Here is a 6,285-nt window from a genome sequence, read left to right as displayed (position 1 = left end):
CCTCACCTTCTCAATTCAGAGAAAGTCTACTTGAAGCTGGTTGTACACTGTGAAATTACTAACAGGAAGCACATGGCAGAGCTAGTTTCCTAAACCCTAAACCTTTGGATTATTCCTTTACAGAATAAATCATAATAAGGGACAAAGATGTGATTTTTTTTAAATAAAAAATTTATGAAGCATTCTCAAGGCCTTTTGCCTTGCCCTCCCTTCTATTCCCTCAATGGAGAGTATGGGAGTCAGGGCTCAAAGGAGCTTCCCTTTGTTCTACTCTCTCCTCTTGGACTCTGTCTCCTTGACTTCCAGAAAGAGCTGTGGGAAAGCCTGGTGGGGGGGGGGCGGATGTTGCTGACAGAGCATTCGGTGATACTGATGTGGGAGAGAAAGGACCCCAGGCTGGCTGTGTTCCTTGGTTTGACAAGGCATGATGAAGGCTTATCTGGGAAGGTAGCTGGGATTTGCCTAAGTGGAGATTTCTGAGAGGGTTGCTGGTTGCCATGGTAATGAGGGAACAGGGCTGTGTACATGTGAGCCCTTGTGGAGTCACAATCTCATCTCTTCTCAGAAGCCATTACAGTCTTAGTAATGGATGGAGAGTCAGAGAAGGGACCCATCACCACTGGTCTTCTGTTCTATGAAAGCTTAGATCGTTCTTCCTCTTTCTTGGGCAGAGGGAATAGTTGGAGGGCAGGAAGTTTTGATAGTTTGACTTTCAAAAGGCATTGGATTGAATCCTGAACCTGAGTGGTATGAAGAAATATTTCTGGCCTAGTCAAAATGCATAGTTGAAGCTCCAAATTTTTATGATGTTTGAAAGTGGATAAAGTTCGTTCTTACATATATTTATGTTGAGCCTGTTTAATCAAACAATGTGCTTGTGCAAATATGTAAAACCAAACACAGCACTGAAAGTTACTTCTACTGTGGTTAGCGTTACATACTTTCAAAACTCCCTCGAGAGAAGTCCACTGAATTATTGTTTTGGCTAAGACTTTAAAGGTACATTTCTTGACTAAAACTTGACCTGGCCACAGGATGCCTCCCTCTGTCTCCTCTTGCAAACCTCCTTCTAACACGCCTAGACATTTGCCATCACTCTAAAATGCTTTGAATTGTTCTCAAAATTAGGGTCATTGGTCTCAAAAACTTGCATTGCTCTGCTGGAGGGAGGGGGGTGGACAGGAAAGCACTCTCGTGTCCTTGAATGGCAAATGCTGCCCAGTGAGGAATTCTTCAGTCATCTCAGAACTTCCTTTCCGAGATGATTCTCAATGATGACGTAATCAGTTTGGGCTAAGGAAGGCTAACGGCACCAGTCACTGAATGAGTAGGAAGTCCACAAACACAGGTTTTTAGATCTTAATCATGTGGCAGCTCTTACTATTTTAAATATAGCACAAAACTAAACATTTTTAATCATAAGAACACATTCCTTCCCCATTGCTGCTGTTAAAAATTACAGTTGGACCTCCTGAAACGGAAAAGCTTCTGCACAGCAAAGGACATTATCATTTAGACACAGCAGCTGCCTAAAGAATGGAAAAATATTTTTACCAACTACACATTCAATAGAAATCTAATATCCAAAGTATATAAAGAACTCAAAAAACTTGATATCAATAAAACAAATAACCCAATTTTAAACTGGAATATAGATCTAAACAGAGAATGCTCAAAAGAAGAAACTCAAATAGTTGAGAAACACTTAAAGAAATACTCAAGATCCTTAGCCATCAGGAAAATGCAAATCAAAGCTACTTTGAGATTTCATCTTGCACCTGTCTGAATGGCTAAGATCAAGAAAACAAATGAAAGCTTATGTTGACAAGGATGTGGAGTAAGGGGAAACACCCATCTGTTGATAGTGGTAATGCGAACTTAGACAGCCTCTGTGGGAAATCAGTGTGGCAGGATAGGAATCCATCTATGGCAAGATCTAACTATGCCACTCTTGGGCATATACCCAAAGTATGCTTCATCCTATCATAGGGACACTTGCTCAACCATGTTCATTGCTGCTCTATTCATAATAGCCAGAAATTTGAAACAACCTAGATGTCCCACAACAAAAGAATAGATGAAGAAAATGTGTTACATTTACACAATGGAGTATTATCAGCCATTAAAAAATGAAATTGTGAAATTTGCAGGCAAAAGGATGGAACTAGAAAAAAAAGTCATCCCGAGTTAGGTACCCAGAGCCAGAAAGACAAATATGGTATCTATTCACTTATATATGAATATTAGTTGTTAAATCAGTGATAACCTAGCTACAGTCTATAGAATCACAAAGGTTGGGTGTAGAGTAATGGACTAGGGGGAAAACATAGGTCTTCATAGGAAGTGGAATTAGAATAGACAGATAAGGATAGATTGGGGAATGGGAGAATCAAGTAGGGAGAAGGAGAGGAGAGGGGTATGAGGGAGGGAATATGGGGAGAGATAGCTGAAATTGAGGGCCATTTGAGGGGGTAGTACTACCTAATACAGTAAAAATGACTTAAAAGACATACATATCTGAAGGCCATCTAAATGAAATCACCAAATAATGGGCAAGACAGAGCCCCAGTTAGCCATCTCTTGTTGCCAAATGAAGCATCCTGCCCTAGGATTGGATTATATCTAACTGAGTTGTTGGCCAAAGGGGTCCTGCGGGAACCTCCAAATCACCCAGGCTGTTGTCAAGACTATAGGTTGCTCTCCACAAACCGATGGCAAGGCCCCACTGCTGAAGACAACACGTCCACAACTAACTGAACACGGAAAAGTCAAGCTGGTGCCTACATATTTGTCTTTCTGGCTCTGGGTTACCTAACTCGGGATGATTTTTTTTTCTAGTTCCATCCTTTAGCCTGAAAATTTCATTTTTTAATGGAGGAGTAATACTCCGTTGTGTAAATGCAACACATTTTCTTCATCTATTCTTTTGTTGTGGGACATCTAGGTTGTTTACAATTTTTGGCTATTATGAATAGAGCAGCAATGAACATGGTTGGGCAAGTGTCCCTATGATAGGATGAAGCACACTTTGGGTATATGCCCAAGAGTGGCATAGCTAGATCTTGCTGTAGATGGATTCCCATCTACCCCTATGTTCTAGAGTCTTGGTACAGGAGGATACTCTGTATGCTACCAGGGGAGAAATGTAAACACCAACCCAGCCACAAAACCTTTGTTCTACAATGGTGTCTTGCCTTTAAGATATGCAAGGGCAACGGTGGCACAAAGTTTGTGAGCATAACCAACTTACATCTGACTTGACTGAAGGCTCACTCCATGAGATGGAACCCATACCCAGCACTACTTGGGTGACCAAGAACCTGAGACTAGATAGCCCAGGGACCCAGGGTAAAACCAAACACTACTGTTCTAAAGAAAAATACATAGCAATAAAATGCCTTCTAGTGACATTCTCCTAAACTCATACATCAGTGCCTTGCTCAGTTATCATCTGAAAAGCTTCCTCCTGAAGCAGATGGGACCAGATACAGAGACCCAAATTATGTGTGAGCGACCCTTGAATTCCAAACAGGAGACCTCCATCAATTCCTTCCCCTCAGAGTTCAGGGAATCCTGCAGAAGAGGAGACAGAAAGAGTATAAGAGCCAGAGGGGATGGGGGGTGGGCGCCAAGGAAACAAGGCCCTGTAAATCAGTGGTTCTCAACCTTCTTAACACCATGGCCCTTAAACACTGTTCCTCGTGTTGTGGTGACCCTCAACTATAAAATTATTTTCATTGCTGCTTCATAACTATAATTTTTCTAGTTATGAATTGTAATATAAATACCTATGTTTTCCAATGGTCTTAGGCAACCTCTGTGAGAGGGTCATTCGACCACCAGAGGAATTGCAACCCACAGGTGGAGAATCACGTTAGAGTCTACAACGACATGATCAACACACATACGAACTCAGACACTGAGGGCAGCATGCACAGAGCCTGTACAGGTTTGCACCAGATGGGATCCTAGAGCTGAAAGGAGTAGACACATGCCCCATCCTTAACCCAAAAGCAATCACCAACCAAGAGACATTGGCAAATGAAAATTTAGTTTCCTTCGAGGGAGTCTTGCTGGGGAAACAAACTATTTTGGGGGGCAAGCTTCATGTCCATTCATAAATGATGAATGGAAAATGAACTCAGTGGCACTTTTGGGGGTTCCTTGTCTCACAATGCTACTTCAGGGCTTTTCCTCTTTATTTTATTTTGTTTATGTTTTTCTTCTCCCTCTCTTTTTTTAACCTACAGGTACTGCAAGCATATATTATTGCTTTCAGTTTAGTGTTCTTATGGGATTCCAGAATGTGCATATAACTGAGTCTCTGCATCAATATCTGTTTCCTGTGCCTGGTCTTGGGTCCCTTTCCTTCTGTCTGTTTTGTTCTATTCCAATGTGTTGTTTTTTTTGTTTTATCTTATCTTATTACTATCCCTTAGAAGCCTGTTTGTTTTCTAAGGAGAGATGGAAAGGGGGTGGATCCAGATCGGAGGGGACGGGAGATGGAACTGGGAGGAGTAGAGGGAAGGGAAACCATAACCAGGATATATGTGTGTGTGTGTGTGTGTGTGTGTGTGTGTGTGTGTGTGTGTGTGTGTGAGTGTGTGTGTCTGACAAAGAAAGTCAGCGACAACATTAGGGATCCTTTTCTAGATGTCAGACCCCATTTTTGAGACAGCCCCTCTCAGTGCCAAGACTATAAGTATGCGCCACCACTTTTGGCCGTTTATTAGCTGGGTCCTGCTTGCAAGGTAAGCACTTTACAGAATGGGCCATCTCTGCAGCTGTCACCTTTCCATGTTAAGGTCCCTGACTTAATCACATCTACAGCTGTGATGAAGCTAGTCACAAGTGTCAGAATGTGAACCTATTTGGGGAAGGGGAAGTATCACCAGAGCACGTTTACTCAAAGAACAAGACGTAGTGTGGTTTCAAATCCATCTGGACTGTGCAACTCCCAAAGTCAGCTTCTGACAATGACTTTCTGTTGACTGACCTTTATGTCTGTGTCCCTCTTTTTTTTTTTTGCTTATTTATTTTTTTTTTTTTTGGAGACATCGTCTTACGTAGTCGGGTTTTCCTTGAATTTGTACTCCTCCTGCCTCATTCTTATAGCTGCTGGGATTATTGGTGTGCACCACCACATCTGGCTTTGTCTTTCAACTTTTTGGAGCTCCCCCGACTTCTAGACCACTTCTGTTATGTCTCAGTATTTACTGCTTGCTAAGTCCCTTCTGGATTTCCTTCTTCCAAGCACTAAAATTAAAATACTCCTTACTCAGCATTCTTGTCTCGTGGAGGTCTTCTAAATTAAAATTCTTTAAAAATACATTTCTATCAATTCTTTGAAATCATGCGAAGTATTTTGGTTATTTTCACCCTGCACCCTTGCCTGTGATTCCTCCCACATCTACTCTCTCCATTCCCTTCCCTCTCTAAACTTTTTGTCCTTAAAAATAAAAACTACCAAGTCCAATTTGTATTGCACACACATTTTTGGGTATGGGGTCATCCCCTGGAGCATGGTTGACCTATTAGGGTCTATACTCTGAAAGAAAACTCACTTGCCCACCCTCAGAGGCCATCAACTGTTAGTAGCTCCTCAGTTAGGGGTTTCATTAACTGTTAGAGCTCCTCAGTTAGGGGTCTGAGCGTTGACTGGCTTTATCTTATTTAGCTCTGTTGCAGCCAACCACAATGGCTGTGAGTTCACAATGCAGAAGCCTGTCATATTCAGAAGACTCTGTCTAGCTCATTCACACAGAATTACTTCTGCTCCCTTCTGCATATATTCATATAAAAGAATATAACTGGGGTTGCCCTACACAGATGATAATTTTCTGAGAAGCCATAATGCCAGGTGAGGAATGTGTGTAGTTTAATCGTTGGTCAGGGGTGTCTAAAGCAACACCAGTCATGGCCACTGCTTTAGGTCGCCCACCAGAACTGGAAGGTAAGATCCCATTGCTGAAGACACCGTACACTTTGGTCACAGGACACAGAAATCAAGCTGGTATCGACTAGGAAGATTATTTCCTGATGGATAGCTTTCATAGTGCCGGAAGGTGCTATGCAGGCTGTATGTATGCTAGGGTGTGGGGTGGTCATCAACAGTCTTTCCCAGTTGTGAACCCTGTGATCTACAATAATGACTGATGTGGTAAGATATGCCCATGGATGCAATAATGGCGTGGATGTTACAAAGACAACCACACACTTTCTGATTAGGTTTCAGGCCTGTTTCACAGGAATAAATGCATGCTTTGTATTGTAAATCTAGCTAAG

The sequence above is a fragment of the Peromyscus maniculatus genome, chromosome 16, assembly GCF_049852395.1.
Source record: "Peromyscus maniculatus bairdii isolate BWxNUB_F1_BW_parent chromosome 16, HU_Pman_BW_mat_3.1, whole genome shotgun sequence".
Lineage (NCBI taxonomy): Eukaryota > Metazoa > Chordata > Mammalia > Rodentia > Cricetidae > Peromyscus > Peromyscus maniculatus.
This window is presented reverse-complemented; position numbering follows the sequence as displayed.